General features: G+C 35.6%; 2 protein-coding genes across 3 annotated transcripts in view; one reads left to right on the top strand and one right to left on the bottom strand.

Moving 5' to 3' along the window:
* ZFHX4 (zinc finger homeobox 4) overlaps positions 1-20,164 on the bottom strand; it is a 186,839-nt gene that overhangs the window by 164,429 nt on the left and 2,246 nt on the right. The window lies entirely within an intron of this gene.
* Positions 19,623-20,164, top strand: part of LOC100976572 (large ribosomal subunit protein bL9m-like) — an 80,258-nt gene continuing 79,716 nt past the window's right edge. The window contains exon 1 of the mRNA XM_055116672.2: positions 19,623-19,878. The gene's annotated coding sequence lies outside the window, so the exon portion shown is untranslated. The remainder of the gene's footprint in view (positions 19,879-20,164) is intronic.

Genomic DNA, 20,164 nt, shown 5'->3' with positions numbered 1-20,164 from the left:
TTTGATTACAGCTTAAGCTTCTCTGAGTCCCTGCAGATCTCTCAGTTTGCAGAATGATGGCACTGTACACAACAGTGGAGTGGTCTGAAACTTGTGTTTATTTTCGGCCTGTAACATAGGCACTGTCTTGATTTCATGAAACAGGTAAGCAACCTTATTTCAAATCTTAAATTTGAAGAGTCTCATAACTTCAAGGCCAGCACCTTAATTTAAAAGTATCGACACTTTCACATATCCTGACAATTTCTAAAACAAGAAAGATTAATGTTGCTATATTATATTGCATATCATATTGGTTATGATAAATATGTACTATCTCAGCCTGGATGCTCCTCCCATCCCTATACCTTATTACACAGTCTTCAGAGTGGCAGAGAACTAGAAGAAAACAAAACAGAATATTGGGTTCACTAATATTACTAAGCATTTTAGAAATCCCTTTTAAAATGTTCTTATACAAGAAAGACATCGGTGAAGGTCACTGGCATATGAAGTATAAAGAATAGCTTATTAATACTCTCTTTACTGTAATCAAATCCAATCTTGTCAGGCCAATCAGAGAGAAAGTGATCAGTTTAGAAAACATTAAAAGATCTGCATAGATTGAAAATGAATTCAAAATTCGTTTTGGTATCTGAGATGGGACCCTGAAAATGAATTCAAAATTCGTTTTGGTATCTGACATTCTAATTGCTCACAAATCAAACATCACAAAGCCTAGTGTGTAATTTTAATTTTAATCATTGATGAGCTTCAGGTTAATTATCCTTATGGCATGCATACAGCTTTCAAAACCCCCTGAAATAATCTGATAATCATAAGTAAGAAAACCTAATAATTTTCTAATTAGTCCATAAACATTAATGTTTATCTTTGCATTTGCCAATTCTGCACAAATAACGTATTCATACTGAAGGCAGCCAAAATGCCTAAAATATAATCTCTTGCTGGCCTGAAGGAAATGAGGGAGTCAGAAAGAGACTAGAAATTTGGAATGAATGCAAGTTGGTAAATAATACTAAATTAATGATGCTAGATTAAAATGTAAAGTTCCAGAACCGAGGGTGATTTTCCCCAATGATAGGGTAACCTGCTAGGCATGATGCACATATCTGATATGTAAAAAAAATTCACTTTAATTAGAAAGAGTGAGGAAAGCTCCTCAACATTTTACAGCTTTGTAAAAAAGTTTCTAAGCTATGTATGCTATTTGAATTTAGTTCTATCTTCACTCCTAAAACAGTTCTCATCCCACAAATACAGTCACTAGCTAGAATTATTACACACATTCTAAATGCAACTCAAATGAATTGCATAAAATGTGCAGTTAACAATTTTGGCCAGATGTGGAATAAACCCTGCAATGTATCATCTCAATGTTTCTCTACATAAAGTAGATCCGATCTTTTTCTTTTACTTAAAAGAGCCAGAAGTCACCTTCAAAATGTAACATTATTGCTATATAAAAAATTATGAAAACCACGTTAAAGAATCCATCATAGGTCAAAGCAATATGGTAGGATATATTTTGGTACAATACTCCCATACAATTTTACAGAAAATTGCCAATCAATTTCTTCGCAATAAACTACACATAAATCAGAAACTAAGTCAAATACCTGTCTTCTGTACAATCAAATTTACATTTCATCCTAAAACCAACAATAACAAAACTCTCTAAATTGATATAGCTAATAATATATTATTTGATTTTAAAATTTTTATTTTGTTGCTATTGGCTACAACCATGACAATGTTTTTCAGTATATTCTGATGGAATCACTTTAGTTTGTATAGATAAAAAGTTATTTAGATCCTTATGTACAGTGACACTGAATATGATGCTAAGTGATTTCACTGTCATCAATGTCAGACGAGGTCTTTCTTTTATCAAAGTGACCCATTTAAGAAATTTACGATAAAGTCTTATAAGTCCCAGTAAAAAAGACCACAAAAACAACCATTTAACTTAAACCATAGAATTCATTCCAAAATGACTGCATAACAAGTTAACTCACTATAAAAGTTCCTTCACCATTTAAGGTGATTTTTATTTAGTGTTCACCAACTTCTGTTCCCTACTGCCAGACATTCTGTTTGTAAAATCACCAAAGTCCTCAAGAAATCCCGAAGAGAAAACCTAACATAGTTTTAATGCTAAATTCAGAGCAATACATACCTGCTGGTCTGCTTAGAATATGTGTACATACACATTTTTTGGTATTCTCAGTAATTCACAAGATCAGTGACTTTGATCATGTCAAATCTCTTTTTCAGAACTAATGGACAATATGCAGAAAAGAACTTTTATTACTCATTCTGCTTTGCTTTCGTCTGAAGTCACTGCTGCCTAAACTCTGCTCTGCTAAATGACCAAACCCACCTACAAGGAGCCTGACTAATGAAAGGGGGTGCTTTCTGAACAATAGAAGAATTCCTTTGCATTCAGAAAGCAGAGTTCCCATTAGAACCCAAAATCAGAGAGGCCAGTTTTACCTCTGTTTTTTAATTGAGATTGTCCCAGCCCTCTTCTACGGTCCAGTGAGACAGTGTTTGTGAAATGATTAAAAAGAACGTGATCTGATCAAGAGGAAAGAATAATGGGAAAGGAATGCTAGGTTAGCCACTCTGCTAAGTGCTGGGAAAGAAGACCAGTGGGCTCCTTAGCCTATTGTTTTTATTCTCATCTGCTCTTTAGTCATCTCATAACACTTTGAGTCTTTATTTACTCCATTTTACATGGGTTAAAAGTTGTCCACTTACATGATAATTTGGTAACTAGTTACGAATTTAAAAAAAATAGAAAATAAATAAAAATCCTTGAATTATATCAAGTTTCCAAAAGGTCATCACTGTCTCTGCTGTGGCCTTTTCCCCATTCCAAATCCTCTATCAATATGTCATAGTGAGTTAGGCAAAGACAAAAGAGAGGCGCAGTGTGAAAACGGCACATATATCTAATCCTGACAAAGCAATGAATAGACCTTCACAAGTATAATTATACTTGTTTATTTGTTGCCACGTACAGAGAACTGATGAAAAAAATCCATCAAAGTGGTATTATGCAGACACCAAGAGCTTCTTTTCTTTGGTTGCTAAAGCCACATTGAGGCTTAAATTCCTTATTGTTAAATTCAGAAGAAAGAAAAAAAAAGAATTTTGGCTGGACTTTTTTTTTTTTTTTGCATCAGTTGCTGACAAATCTTTTGTGTACAAGGCTGTATTAGTTCACACCACTATCGCTACCCCACTTTTACCCAAGTTGGAATTCATAATTATAAACTACTGTACAGAAGCTTTTAAAAGGGTGTGGTGTGCTAACCAAGAGAAGAGGGTAGGGGAATTGCCTGTTTCTCAGTCTCTCTTTTGATATATCATAACGCAGGTAAATACCTGTGTGGAAGTACCAGTTACGTCAGATACATCTTTGATCTCAGTCTTAAGTTGGTGCTAGTGTTTCTCTTTAATTCACCTTGCTCTGCTATTTGCTTATTTTGGTGTATGTGGAGTATTTCATGAAAGATTGTGTAACTTTTTCCCCACTGCAGTATTAAAAACATTAGCAAGAAGGACAGCAAATGCAAGGATGTAAAAGGATAGAAAATATTAAGTGAAAAGGTTTCAAATCCAACTATTAAGGAGTCATTATGTTCCAATAGACACTAAATCAAATAACTTAACAAAAGCACATTTTTAGAGGTGGGGGTTGGGTAGCCAAACAAGCTTTTTTACTTGTAAGATAGAAATATATCAAAGTAAATGCAATCTGCATAGTTAATGTTTGTGAGCTTTACAATTTAAAACAGAAAAGCTGTAATTTTTCTTTGCTGGCAATCTGGAAACACTCTGGAGTTAATTACAGCTGATTCGGAGTGAACCACACAAACAAAGACCAGTCTATGTCCAGACAATTATACTGCATTAACCAGCTTAGAGCTTCCTGCTGATGTTTCAGGGCTCTTCTGTTACACCCTCCTACCTTCCCAGCACGAGAGAAAATGCTTCTGCAAGAAGGAATTAATGAAGAGAACTGCAAAAGAATGTGTGACGACCTCTCCTGACACGGCAAAAACTTTCCACCCATGTCACGACAAAGGGGAGAAGGTAATTAAGTTTGAATAGAAGGATGTAACCAAATATATTCAGCATTTAAAACAGGCACATTTTTTAAATAGAGAAAGTTTACAAAGACAAGTATGAGTATGTGAGCCAACTAAGTCGTTTTTCTCTGTTTTCCTCTCATTTTTCTCATTAAAATCTGTTAGCTAGTCAAAGAAGATTTGTTTTCTTCTCTGTAAATGGGACCCTGTGATTGATAGTCTTCTTCTCCCTCTCTCATTCTTTTCTTTCTCTTCCTCTCTTCCCACCCTCATTTCCCTCATTCTCTCTCACATCACTAAATCTGCATAGACTGTATATAACTATTACATAGCATTAAACATATGTGATGAAGAGCTAAGGAGAAAAGGTGCACTTTACCAATGAGTCCAATAGTTCTAAATTTGAATAGTTGTGGGAAATAGGAATTTTACTTAGTTTTCTTCAAAACTTTAATCAAACTCCAGCTACTTTCCTTAGAGAGGAATCAATAATCTCTCCTTAACAAAATTACACTATTATATGACTCATTTTATTTGTTTGCTTCAGGAAAATTTTATAATCAGTGTGCAAGATGGACCCAATAATTTAGCTACCCTCTATAAACAAACTTTGGTACTTGCAACCAATCTAGTTGATTTCTAATTTTCTTATTCATTCTAATTGAAAATGAATAGTTTGCATTGGTGTGAGACAAGGACATGAACTGTAATTATGTTCAGTGCCTCTTTCTGAGTCTTTCTTTGATACTGTTTTGCTAGTATTCCAGCTGACATTAAGGCTTTGTAGTGATTGCTTCATTAAAGGTTAAGGATTTCCTAATCAGCTAAAGTATTACTAGAAAGCTGTTGTTTGCCAATACTGGGAATATACTGACTTTTTTTTCCTGTCTTTATTGAGGAAAAAGGTACTTCCAAATGCCAGTGACCCAGCCATACTTCAGCATTAATCATCTCCTCTTTGGCTCATCTATGCAAAGTAGGATTAGAGTTAAATGACTATATGATCCTTTTAATTTTTCTTCCCTAAAAAAATATTAATCCATAAATCAATCAGGTACTATGATAAAATGCATATAAATATACCCTGAAGTTAGGGAAAGGTTGTGTAAATTACACTTACATTTACAGGCATCTCAATAATGGACAGAATTATTTTTCTTTCACAAACCCCCTCCCTCAATTTCTACCATATCTGAAAGTTCAAGTAAATTACACTGCTAAACATGAAGCTTTAACACAGAACACTTTAGTTTTCCTTGGAAAAACATGAACCGCATCGATCATTTTTGGAATTTATAAATCATAGTTACCATGTTTTTCATATGTTATATTGCTAGTCTTTAAGATGTAACTGACTAATCTCTCTGGCATATGCATATCTAAGAGTGCGTAGTTGATAACCTTTTAAGTTATCACATAAGAACATTTAAAAAATTAATCTTAATTGGTTTTATTAAGTTATATATAACTGTAGAATATTTGGCTTCAAAAATAGATATACCGAACTAGTAAAAACCAGTGCACATACAATTTATTTCATATGTAAAGACATATGAAAGACAATGTAAAGACGGTATATTTTAACATGCGTCTATATTTTTTCTCCTTTGTCTATTCATATATGAAATTGATTATTGAACTACTGACAACCAAATATTTCAAAGAAAAAACAATTGTATAATTATTTCTATTTCACAATTGCTACCAATATGATCTCATAACCACTATAACTAAGTATAATAGCGTAGGTACATATTTTTAAAAAATCATTTCTTGCAGGCTAAACCTACCATAATTATCTAAATAAAATCAATCACAAGTCAAGTACACCAGCAAACATTCCTATTTCTTGAGCAATGATTTCAATAATTTTATATGATTTCAAATAGTTTCACTCAAGAAAGTTATATGCATAAATTCTTTAAATCACTACCAAGTGCATCTTACTATATAATACTCTTAGACTCTACCAAATACAAGTGTCTTTTTACATTCCATGTAAATATTTTAAATAGCTTTATATTAAAAACCACATTAGGACTAGCATAATAGAGAACATAAGTAGAATGACAAGTTTTCTTCTGGATGAAATATTGGCAAATTTATGTTTGATTTCTGAGATTAGTTGTTATTTTATTGCTATTATGAAGAGCCTTTTGTTTGGGGATTTTTATTTGAGTTTTTTTTTTTTTTTGGCCTGAAAGTAAATTTGACTGCTGCCCATCAGTGAAGTGGGCAATTCAGTAATTAGCTTTTGTGTTTTAAATATATGAACTTTAATTAGATTTCATTATAAACAACCGTCAACCATAATTATAAGCTCCTTGGTTTACCCACATATTATCCCTTTTCAAACAAACTTGATGTCAGACAAATTAAAATCAAGCAGCCAGCAATTCTGAGTTGAATTTTACATGATCTGCTGGTAACCTGATTACTTTAACTTCAATATCATTACAGGAAAAGTATCTCAGGAAAAATAATTACAAGAATTCCAACAGGAGACAAGCTTAATTGTATTGATTCAAAAGATGCATGTTCAGAGGAACCATGTTGAAGAAATAATGTTATCTCAAATCTACAGTTTCTATTAAAATGAAATTGTCCAGCATGAAATAAGCAATTTAAGATTAGTGTCTACAGAACTAGAGATACTAAACTAACTAAATAATTATCTGGGCCCAATTATCTTATACTTTAAGTAGCAAAATATCAGTGTGGAGAAACTACAAGTCATGAGGTTTGCAGGTTTATTTACTGACTGGTGTATCTATTAGGACCAAGAACAAGTGGAGCTGTCAGGACATAATGAAGGTAAATGATTAGTTAGCACCAAGCTTGAACTCTTCTTCAATGCAATAAGAGTTAATTAAAGTTTACCACCAAACATCAACCAAAGCAGGATGTTGATCAGGTTTCAGCATTAAGTGCAAACAGACAATAGTTGGCAGCAATTAGTGCAGCTATCAAATGACATGCAATGATAATTATACATTTAAAACAGTTAAAGAGCTGGGGGAAAAAACTAATCAGCCTCTTTGACGACAAATACTCAAAGGGCAGGAAACAGGTATCAGATTATTTCACTTTAACACTGTAAATCAATAGAATTAAACAAGAAAAGATTGTATGGGTACATTATCTGAAAGAGAACAGTTAACTGGACCTAAAATGAAATAAATCTGCTAGTATTGGTCTATCAAAGATAAGAACTTCTGCAGCTAAAGAAAATAACTTGCTTTTCAATTAAAGTTTCAGAATGAAGTCTCTGTAAAGAAAGTTTAGCTTCTTGGTTTTGTGTAAATTCAACAATGCAACAAGTATTTCGTCATAATTACTGTTATTTAAATTAAGTGTTAACTTCCATTCTACCATAATGTCAAAAGTACTTTATGCCTGAATGTTATCTTTGTGTACTCCAATATTATCTTTCTGAAAACTTTTCAAATGGATGTTAAGATTGAAATTCTTTTCATGCAGCTAAATTTAAAACAGAGGCCATATATAGGTATTTAGTGGTACATCATGCAGGTCTTCCTTGACACCATTCAAACCTATGACTTGAGTTTTGAAATTGATGAACCTGCATACAACATATCCCTTAAAAGAATTTTATAAATCACCTCATTCTTTTCCATAGTTTCTGGCCTGTAGCCTGGAGAATGTCTCCAGAAATGTGTCTATCCTCATGACCCCCACCTCCCCATTTTCCCAACTAATTCTGTTGTGCTAAGGATTTGTACACAGTGTTGGCTAATCCCAATATTTCCCTGGAGCTAAATCTAAGCCATGACCGACTCCCAGCACAAAAATGTCTCTCTCCAAAAGCCCTTTCGCCCCCTTCAGCACTCATACACTCATTGGTCCTGACATTTTCACTTCAGCCATGACAAATGAGCTGATGACTCTGATGTGATTGCACGGGAGGATGGCTTTATCTAAAAATATATCATTAACTCTCATCGCCATCTCCTAATATGGCTCTTCTGGTTTCATGTAATGTGTTGCGAAAATTTGAGGAAAAATTTTTGTGAATATATGCACTGTAAGTAATAAGAGATCAACTTCATCAAAAGAAGAAAAGGGAAGCCTGAGTGGACAGGATGGTCGGGGCGGGGGCAGGGGCAGAGGCGGGGGCGGGAGCAGGGGGCGGAGGGTGGGGGGCGGGTGCAGGAGGAGGGAAAAAAAAGACTAACATTAACTAAATGATGCTCTGGGGATTTAAGTAACTCTACTCAACCTCTGGCCCAGTGCAAACCAGCCGGCTGACTGTCTCTTAAAGGTCCCTTCCGTTCAACATGGGCATCTGCAGCAGAGCATAATTTGTGAAGTGGCACAAATGAAGCTTCTCAGAAAATATGGCTTACCAATTGGCAGGCCAACCGATTTGCTTGTCTTTATCACAGGGTAGTATCTATTTTATTCTCAAACCCTTAATTTCCTATGTTACTAAATCTCTTTAAATTCACTTTAGTCGGGGAAGGGATTATCAAAAACAATTCCACTTTGAGATCATTGTATTCTTCAATTAGAAAGAGGCAATAGTTTCCTTCCAAACTATTATTAAATGTGAAACTTTTAAGCTCTCAAAAGGAGATCCTTTCCATTTAGCATAAACATGGCAACCTTTAGGTTATGTTAGAACCCAAGTTCCAGTCACATCGTTCTTGTTATGTACACGATAGAGTTTACAGAGTAGATACTTGTTATAACCTCTTCTCTCAATTCATCTGAGGAGCCACAGCCAATCAGAGACAACTCTAGCATAACAGACTTCTAGAAAAGAGGTCAGGCTTTGAGGTAAAGTGCTATTCAGTCTTGGACCATGCAAGGAGCTCTTTATTCCTGTTCTTATTGGCATCAGACCGCCTTACTAGAGTAAGAACAAAGCCAAGTGCTCGTGTAAGGTTTATGAATAAATCAGAGGTGAGCCACTTCAAGTGCTGCCCATGATTTCCTTGTTGACAGTGAGCACTTAAACAGACTTCTATGACCAGCAACTTCTGGCAAGCCATAATGATTCCTAATCTGCACCCTCCTTCATTTCAAGAACTAAATGACCCACCCTATTTTTCCTGCAAGCTTTCACCTTTCAGGCAATTGTGGTCCTATCTCTAACAGTTTACCTTTACAATCCCAGAGCAGTCAGCACAGGAATTGTAACAACTAAAACCTTCCTTTGCTCACAAATAAAAATAATCTCCAGCGTAAGCATAACAAATTATTCTCATATTAATATTATAGAATTTTTGGATAGGGAGAAGCTAAGCCAACTAAACTGAAGAGGGCACACACACACACACATGCACACATACACACTCAATTTCTTCAGCTGCACTCTGTAGTTATGTGATGTTTCCCAGGAATTTCCATGAGCTTTGGTTTCCGTATTGGTTAAACAAGGGGATTGTGCTATATCCCTTCTGACTGCAACAATCTATGGTTCTAATATAAAAAGCCATTTAGATTTCTCTGTAAGATAGTGTTCCCTGTGGAATTTCCCAAGACAAGTCCAGCTGTTTTTAAGGTGATTTTTTTTTTCAGTACCTAGATTTCAAGAGGAAAGGCAGATTCCAGTAGTACAGTAAACTGAAGTTTTCTATTTATGTTTTTAATTATCATTCATTTATCCATTCACTCATTCAACAGGTATTTATTAAGCACCAAAGATTTGCCAATAGTATGTCCATCACTGTGGATATAGTGTTTAAACAGAAGTGGGTGCTACCCTCATGGAGGCTGAAGTTTTATTTGAGGAGACACTTAAACAAGCATCATGAAAAATGTTAAGATGCTAATTGCTTTCTCTACATGAATTATATCCTTATATTGATTAATATTAAAAAATGCTTTGTCTTAAATAAATGTGCTTCAAATGAAATGTCAAGTCCAGGGCCTTTTATAAATGAGCAGAACACAGGCCATGCACACACTTTTATTTTTAAGAAGTACTTTAACAAGTGTTATGAACCAAACATATATAAATATTAAACAATAATCAAACACAAAATTGGAAAATTATAATCCAAATGCACTTAGATTTCCCATAAAATTATAAACAATAATTTTAAATGTGTATCTTACATGTATCGCAATGAAAAATGTATTAAAAATAAACAGATTAAAAAAACAGAACATTCATTTCCAGGTGGTTCAAAAAATTGTATTCATATACATTAACTCATCATGAATTTACCATCTTTGAACTTGGGTAGTCCTCCAGAATAATGCATTATTACAGAACAATAAAGGACTGTGATTCCCTAAGAGATAAACCAGGTGGAGACCCATAAGTTGGCTGTAAAATAACCTAAGAAAATTTAAGGTTTCATAATGTTATTGAATTATTAATAGCTGGATCTCTTCTCTAGGTTGGTATAAATTTTGGTCAACAGGATACCATGTAACAGTATCCATTCTCCTTTCTTGGCATATGAAAATGTCACTAATATCAAGTATATAATATCATTAATAGCAAGTACATAATCCAGTTTTGGAAAATCCTCTAATTCAGCAGCTTTCAAACAGAGGCTTTCAACTTCAAGACTGAAATAAGCATTATGGTCATTTCTATTATTGTATTTAATGGAGTGTCTGGAATCTTGAGTTCATGTGGATAGACTAAGGTCTGAATTATTGAAAAACTGTTTCTGTCCTAATTTGCTTCTTAAAAAAAAATGGAGATTCAGAAATGCATTAAATACCCAGAAGCCCCTTAGGACCAAACCAGCTTGTAGTGATGGAGTGGCAGATAAAGATGTGGAGGAGCATCCACCTGTCAACCTAGATGCCATTTAGGTACCTGTCAGTGAGAAAATATGAAAAGAAGGATACTATTCCTTTCCCCCACCTCGTAGACATATCCATTGCCAAATTCATATCTTTTTCTTGTAGGAGAGAGGGGAAACTCTACTCAAAATATCTGTGTAGACTTGCTTTATGAAATGCTCTTTAGTTGATCATGACTTTGAAACAACCATTGGGAAAAAACAAAAAAGGAACATATGGATCAGTTATCAGGTCCTGCCCACAATCACTTATTTTAATGTTCACAACACTTTATCTTATGTCATCTCTGCAGCAACCCTGATATACAGATGAGAAAACTGAGGCTCAGGAAGATTAAGTAACTTGGACAAGGGCACCCATAACAGAAATGTAATCCAGGTGTCTTATAGGTTGAATAAGATTCCTATTAAGCATTGGGTTGCCAACAAATGTAGTAGATGTTAAAATACCTAAAATGTAAGTTTAAATAATGTCGTTTAAATAATATCATTTAAAAAGAAAAAAGAAACCAAAGTACGTAGAATCAAAAAATGTCTGGTCTTAACTAGGTGTCATTCTTTCTGTACATTATGCTGCCTCCAAAACATCACAGCCTTGACTTCATATCCTTTCCTTACACGGAATTGAAGCGTTGTTCTTGTTCACACCATGTTTATGATTATGATAAATACACTTTAAGTCACTGAAATCATCAGTATTTTTATGAATCATAGGCTCTTCTTGTCCATTTGGAGCACCTAATCTAACCTCCTACTTAACACAAAAATATGTTTAACAGTCACAATAACAAGAGGCCATCCAGATTCTACTTGTCTCCTGTCGATAACAGAGAGCTCACTCTCTCAGAGAAGACAGGTTATCATGCATATTTTTCCTTCCTACTCTTCACCATCTCCACAACCTTCATATTCATTCATTCAACAAACCTTTTTCAAATAGCCAATACAGTTGAGTGACCACTGGTCCTAGAGTTAGAATATGTGAATTCTTGTCTCAACATTTTCCTGCCTTGCTGGGTAATCAAAGATAACTCTCTTTAATTCAATAGCCCATATTTTAAAATGAGTTAGTTGAACTGAATGATGGTAAGGCCACTTCCCAGGCTCTGGCATTTTGGTAATTTCTAGTTGCCTTACCATCCTAGCTGCTATTTTCTGTTGAGATTATATTGGCCAACTCTTAGAAGATGAAAGAAGTTTAGCCTATGAAGGGAAAACTTCACAAGCTACCACTAGGAATGCATCTAAAGAGGAAAGAGAGGCCTAACATGGAAAGAGGGTAGACGTGTGTGTATGTGTGTGTGTGTGTCTGTCTGTATATACTCTACTGAATAGGAATGTAGGAGTGTTAGGGATGATGAAACACAGTTGTATCCACTAAACCAAAAGAGATGATTAATTCTAATTTTCAATTAATGGGCTCAGGAAATCTTAAGTATTAATTGCATTATTCTAAAATTTTTGGTATTTTAAAAACTACTAAGCACTATATTTTTGAAAATCCACATTAGCAAAGTATTTCAGGTTTAATGAAAATACCATGGGAAATGTAAAAATGATTGGTCTTTTTCAACCTATTCTTCCAAGCAGACAAACTTTAAGATTCCTCAAAAACTTCCCTCTTAAGAAGTTATGTTTCATTTTGTTTTTAACAATATAACCAGGTGGCATACACCAGCTCATATGTTTTTGTATTTTAACATTGTTAGAACTATGGATTTCCTTTCTTCTTTACAGTGAAGGAAAAGAATTTTATGGGCAGTTATAAAATGCATATTTTAACCCAAAAGTCAATTTTCCCTGGTTAAAATGATTTAGACCTGAGTAAATATTTGCAGAGTGATTTCTTTTTTATAGCTAGAACACAATGAAACCTATAAATGTTGTCTTTAGAGGTATGTCCTACAGTGCATACCATTCAGTAATTATCATCTGAGCACTGTTGTGTCCTCAAGTCAGACAAACATTAGAAATGATCTATTATCTGAATGATGATGCTGGTGTGTGAACCCCTAACCTGAGTGACCAAAACACGTCCTCACAACTTTTCTTGGACCATCAGGACATCATGATGTATTAACTAAGTCAGTCTGCCCAAATTCTTAAATCGTATTTGTTTATTTTATCCAGTCTCTAGAATGTTAAAGTGGTTAATTATATTAGAGATAAGCTGCTTACTAAATATGACTTTAGTGCCAAAGCCATTTTTAAGTCCAGTGCATAAACTCAAATATGCCTTAAAGTGGCAAATATTTGATTCTATTCACAAACCTTTAAAAGAAAGGGAGACTAGAGAGCAGCCATTCTTGGACTGAGGATTGTATGTCAAATATGAAACCATATCAAACTTTCAAGGCAACTTGTGAACCTCTGAAACTAGGGAATTAACAGAACATCAAGTCCAGCAAGATCACAAGGGGCACAATCCTTATGCAAGAATATAATGCCATCGAGCCCTCATTAAAAGCCCATTTCGTCTTTAGCCATCAAAGACTGTGAGTGCACTAAGATCTTGGTTATATCATCAGGGATAACTAAAACAAGTGCCAAGAGAAATTGTGCACTTTTAGTTCTCACATGTGTCCATCTGTTCACATATAAACACATATTCTGCTTTCTGTCTGATTTCTAAAATCTTGATATCAGAATACCCTGGGCTTTTGCCCATTTCCTAAGAATGCAGACATCACATAAGCTACTATTAACCCATGTGTGATCCACTTCCATGGTGGCTGGAAAACTGCCAGTTACAACACATGGTGCCTGGTTAACAATGTCTTAAAATATAAATGAATTTATTTTTTAAATTAACACATTTTCTTATGGAAATACCTTAATAAGCCCTTCTGCATGTAAAAGAATAGCCTCCATGTGGATTTTTTTGTTCTTTTAAGACTTTTTTCAAGCATATCATAAAGTTAGCCATAAAAGTTTCTGAAACAATCCAGAATTTCTTGACAAATTTTAAAAAGGACTCCAGTAAAAAATTTGGGGGACTATATAACATAGATCAAACAGTTTTCCTTTACAATATGCTGTACTCAAGAGTCAACCCTTACACATTAATTTATGTAAAAATACTTATGATTTCCCAAGTTTCCATCTAACCATCTTAATAGTACCTCAACAACAAAACTGCTAAAGTGATGAGGCAAATGGAAGTTCTAAAATCTAGCAACAAACAAGTTGGGTTAATATCTGATGAAATCTTCTAACCTTGTTCTGAGACAGCCATCGGTGGATCATTTGTGGTGACCTCAAACCAGAAAGAGCTTGTTTAAAATGTATACATATAAATAATTATCTGCACTGCATTTGATTTACATAGGTACAAAAGAACCAATTCCCATCTTTGAAAGAGTCTTCACACTTATGGTATTTTAACTGTCCTAATGCTGGCTGAAGAAACATCATTAAGAGTGTTGATCACATTGTCAACTGATAACCAGTTACATCCCTAACTAGTGACAGGGGACCCTACTACAAATGTCTCCAAAAGTGAACTTATAATACCTAGACACTTTTAAAAAGACTTATCTCTAAATAAAATACACAATACACCTACAAAGCAACATGAAGACTGCATTCAGAACTTTATGAATTAAATCTTAAGAAAATACATCAGTACCCTCTTCTCTCCCTTCCCAGCCACAAAAGCTGATAGACCACTTAAAACACTTAACATTGCCAAAAGTCAGATTACACAACTCTTTCCCAAGTGAAGTGTTTCACCAATCGAGATAGTTATTTATAGCCTACGGGGAAAAAACAGGCACCTTATATTCCATCATTAACTGAATTAAATATCCACACCATACTATTGGCTCTTCTAAAATAATTGTTTTTGCCAGCAAAGTGCTGGGAATTCCTGATATCCAATAGTCAATATTTGGCTAGCCTGGCATGTTTCTGAAACTCTTTTATATACAAACCTCTGTTGATCATCTTCTAGCTGCACTATTGTCATACACATTACGTCCCAATGATGATGAAAACACAGCATCTTATAAAGTTGCTGAAATCTGAGCCCCTGCTTGTTTTCTCAAGTCTTGGACAAACATAACTTTAGAGAGAGCGGAGCATAGACATAAAGAAAGAGAAGCCTGCATTTTCATCTTCCTTTCATCTTAGTCATTCAGTCAGCCATTCAGGACCCTATTCAACAGAGCTTTTCATTATGCAAAAAAATGCTAATCCTTTTCCGATGCTTTCACACTTGTATAAACCCCCATTCCTTCAACTGAAAAGCAATTATATCAGTTTACCTTTCTGTCAAAAACAGGATTAATATTCCAATAACAGAATCTCTTTTCTTTTCCTATCTTTTTGCTTTAGGAAACCAGAGATTATTAGTAGAGGCATTCTTAGAACAAGAATCCATTATTTTAAATATGATTATGTTAACCAATGGGTGGAAAAGGGAGAATAAGAAGAAGAAAAAGTCCTTCAGTTACTGCAGAAACTCTTTTCTGTGACAGAAGTGACCTTCCTTTTACAGATGCCCAAAAAGAATGAGACTCACTCTGGTCTATTAATCAGAAACAAATTATGAAAGAATGTAGCTGGACTGGTTGACACTATCCCGTCTTGGGAGACTCAGTAACAGCCTAGTAACAATGTCCTCTTCATGGGTAATGAACAGCCATGACAAATGGGGCAGAGAAACTATTTATTTGCATATGCAAATTCTCACACAAGGGAAACATGTACAAACAAGTGTCATTGTAAGGTGGATTAGGCAAACAACGCTTTCTTTTTAGGACATTCTGCAGCCCAGAACATTAGTCAGCACAATTAAACCAGTCTCCATGGAGACTAATGAAATTTCACCACGGTATGAGTTAAATTAGATAGCTAGTTATGTGTTTCCACAATCCAACTTGAAATCCATTATTGTTTCAGAACAATACTGCAATTGTGCCTAGCTGATCTTTGCCAGCTCAACAAGCTCCTAAGTTGACAATTTGCATATGTTAATATAATTAAGCACTAATTACATGAAACTTGTACATATTCACATGCACTTTCCCTGGGCGCTTCTCAGTTTGAACCTTGGCCAAGTCTTTAACCCTTAGAGTGGTCTTAGAAGGGGGGGAAACCCTCTCCCTGTGGGTACAGCCCTTAGGCAGTCACAGAAAGGCTCCTCATTTATAAACACAAAGCTTAACCTGGCTTCTCATATTTCTAGCAACAATGACAGAACATATTTTGTGAGAGTGCTAGAGACCAGGGATAAGGAAAATGAAGAGAGGGGGATGGATTAGTCTTTAAAGACTCATAACGAGTATCTTCTCAAAGGAAGACAGGAACATTCATTTCAAGAAAATGTTAAGAAAGAATTTGTTCTCATTGACATTGTCGAACCTTGGGAGATGAACATGGTTTGACAACAGCAAAAATAGCAAGTAGGAAAGGGAAAAGGAGTCAGCAGCACCTAATGAGCTTTACATAAATATATGCAGAGTCAATTAAGCAATGTTAATTACTATGACAGCAGTTAATTGAATATAATTAGATATTTTAAGCCACTGAATAAAGCATAGTTAAGATTAATTTTATTGAGATTAATTGTAAATAAGGATAGATTAACGCTGTGTTTTGACAGGCATAAAAAGTAGTTCTGCAAATTAAGCAGAAGCGTGGCCACCAGTCCAAAAATCATATATTATTTTAATGTCACACCTCAGAATCATCTCCTCAATAAACATGACTTTTCAAACCCAAACAGACAGGAATCTTGAAGAAAAACAAACAGCTTGCAGAGATTAAAGAGCCTTTTGTCCTTTTTCATGTGCATTTCTTTTAACAGACTAAATTAAGCGAGTCTGGTGTACGTTTTTTAGGAAGGAACATTTCACACTGAATGGAAAAAATGTTCTATCACATATGAAATTCGTGCAGCTGTGCGGAACTTGGTCCAGAGGGTTTAAGACCATAAAACACCACCAAATGATAGACAGTAGGCCTTCCCAAGATTATGTGATAAAGTCACAATCTTTTATTTTGACCTCTCTCCAAATTTCTGCTCTGTATTCTTTCCAGTCAAGTCACATATTTTGTTTCATAATTTTCTTTCTCTAAGAGGATAAAAAGAAACGTTGCACCTACTAAGTGCTAGAAACAAAATGTAAAAGGAATTGAAGAAGGCCTCATTTAACATAGATCAGCTAAGTCATTCAGCCACAAAATGCAATGATAGCTATAACAACAATGTATGCAAATGACACCTCTTGATTATTACTCTCCTGAACAATGGTTGCTGAAAATATTTCTTAGGAAAATATTGCTAATTGAAAACTCCTCTGCCCCAATACTTTCACGCCAAGCTAATTCATGCATACTCTTTAAGAAAATTAACACAGTCCTCAAGAAAGCTGAACAAATCACTAATAAGAAAGGAGCTTCAATTGATTTTGAAATAAATCAATAGATGATTAACATAATATTTTTAAAGCAGCAGAATGTACATATATATTACATAAACGTATATATTATATTTTCAATACCTTTTAGTTCTTAATCGAACAAGGGTTTTACACTATTGAGCCTGGGTCTACACTGCCTCACAACTTCTTTAGGATGTCTTTAGTCTTTATAACGAAAATCCTAAAATGGTCTATGAAACAAGACTACGACAAGCCATTCTGCAGTGAAAGATTTTAAATCATCCAGCCTCTTCTAATAGACTTGAGACTTATTGAGGTAGAAACCATAAAAAATGAAGAAGGGAAATTTAATCCCTGAAATATTGATTTGCACATTAATATCATATAGGCAGAGGGCAATTTGGCTTCGTGGAAATGACACATTGTCGACCCTTGGTGAAGTCAGAGCCAATCTAACTGCTGAACATGTCTGAATCTCAAGAGTTATTAAGGGCTTCCCTTCTTGCCTTTATGACTTTTCTTCAGCCTACCAATGCAATCTTAAATGTATTATCTTTAAGAAATAATTGTAAAACCTCAGGGGTTTTCCAGTTAATGGAAGGGAGGCCAAACCACATCAGATTCTGAAATGCAACATTAAACCCTTGCAATCAACAAAACCACCTCAATTCTCATCCATCCAGTGCAGGATCTAATATTGTTATTAGAGATAATCAAATTTCATTGTGTAAATTTAGGCTCATGGTCAGAATGGAAGCAGTAAATTCTGCAATATTAAACAGTGATTTTCTCAGCCTCCTTTATGTTTTCCTTTGCTCATGAAGAATCTTTTAAAATAATCCAACTAGCTCAAAATTAATGAACAGATTTGGGCTCATCTGCTAAAAACTGCAAAAGATTACAAAAGCACTGAACATGTTTGCCTCATTTTTAACTTTAAGTGACAACTTTCACTTCATAGAACCAGAGTCCACTATCCCTGTCTAACCCCACAGTTGGTGCTATTGCTTTGACTTACACAGCTGGTTTACCTGACCTTTCTTTGTTCCTTGGGTATATTTCACTTTTCAGATTTATGATATTTCCCCCATATTTCATTGACCCTATCTTCATTGCCATAAACATGAAAACACCTAAATATGAGTTTACTTTTTTAAAAATCCAAAATCAACCAGCAACTGAATAAAAACACAGTGGTGCTCTCCCCAGTTTATGCCATAAATATTAAAACCATTTAAAAAAATAACTGTATAAACCTTATGATCCCCACACTGAAGCCAGGTGCAAGAGGTTAAAACAGCTGGCTAGCCATCTTTTATTTTTGTGTGCCTTCCTGCTGACTGAAACCACAAACCTTGAAAACTATCAAATATTCCCTTAAGGATTTTTTTTTTAAGATGAGGAAGGAAAAAAGAAAACCTTCATTCTCTTTAATATGCTCTTCAGTGGAAAAGGAAAACTCCAAAACACAGTCAGTCACAGAGGTAGTGAAATAATTCCGAATATCTCCTTTCTGTTTTATTTAAACCACCCTTTTCAGCAATTTCTATACACAATTGTTTTTAGTCTTCAGTTAGTAAAGAAACAGAAAAAAAAAAAAACAAAACAGAAAGAAAGTCTGAGCTTGCTCTGTCAGTTTTGCCAGTAAATACAAAGTAAAACAAGTGTTGATGGCACCGAGAGTGTTACATACCCGGGCTGTGTTTTTGCATTGCTCTCAATGGAAGCGATCGATGCCCGTGTCACTGTCGCGTCCCAATCGCAGCCAAGTCTCAGCCTTAATCTAAGCAACACCCGAAAAGGCAGCGGCAGCCGCAGCCTCTCTCTCACTCTTCCATCCATCCACCCAACTAAAAATATAATACTACATATGAGCTTTAACCACTCCACGTTTATAGGGATCAAGCCACTGAAAATCCAGGAGAACACAATAAAAAAAAAAAAAAACCCTCCTCTGTCTCTTGTCTCTTCTCTCTCTCCCTCTCTCTCTCTCTCTCTCCCTCTCTCCCCCCTCTGTCTCTCTTCCTCTCTCCTCTCTGTCTCTCTTTTTGCCATCTACATGATCCTTGATTAAACATGGAACAGAGTTAATAAAAAGGGTGGGGGGGAGGACTCAAGGAGAGGAAATGCAACTGTCAGAAATCAGGACGGCCAGATTTCCTGGTGAACCTGCCTCTGTCTGAGTCAGTGTCAATCCACCATCTTCTGCCAGTGAACTTGTCTTTGGGTTTTTGTTTGGTGTGTGTGTGGGGGGGGATGTTGTTGTGTGTGTGTGTATGTGTGTGTGTGCTTTTTTTGGAAGGGGGGAGGGGAAAGACAAGGTGGGGGCCGGAGGTGGGGGGAAGAGTAGGGAGAATGTGTGTCTGTGAGTGTGTGTTGAGTGTGAGTGTGTCTCTGTGTGTGTAGGGGTCGAGGTGGGGGGGTCCGTGTTTGCGATCTGAACCTTTGGTACCTACAAGGAGGGTGTCTCACCGAACGGTAGCTAAAACCTCACCAGAACCGCGCGGAAGTGAGAAGTCGCGGCCAAAGGCGCCCGCAGAAGCCTCCTCTCTGGGCCGGACCCCAGCCCGAGCGGCCGAAAGGAGCCCCCCGCCCGGATCACAGGTAACAAAAGAAATAGAAACCAGTGCACCGTCTTCTAGGGGAAGGGGATTAGAATAGGGAACCTTCTATAACTTGGACATCGGCAGAGAAACTTTATACAATTCCATGAGATATTTTATTATTTTTTTCTGATAGAAAAGAGGAGCGAGAAGGGGGTTGGGGGTGGATAGAAGTAGAAGGAAGGAGAGACCCGGCGCATTCCAGCCCCTTTTCCCTTAGCTGCTCCCAGCCAGAAGGCGCACTTGATGCTTGGAGAAGCGAAGGAGGTGAAGTTCATTTGTAGGCA

This window comes from Pan paniscus, chromosome 7 (genome assembly GCF_029289425.2).
Source record: "Pan paniscus chromosome 7, NHGRI_mPanPan1-v2.0_pri, whole genome shotgun sequence".
In the NCBI taxonomy this organism is placed as follows: Eukaryota; Metazoa; Chordata; class Mammalia; order Primates; family Hominidae; genus Pan; species Pan paniscus.
Note: the sequence above shows the minus strand (reverse complement) of the source record. Positions and strands in the feature narration are given on the sequence as shown.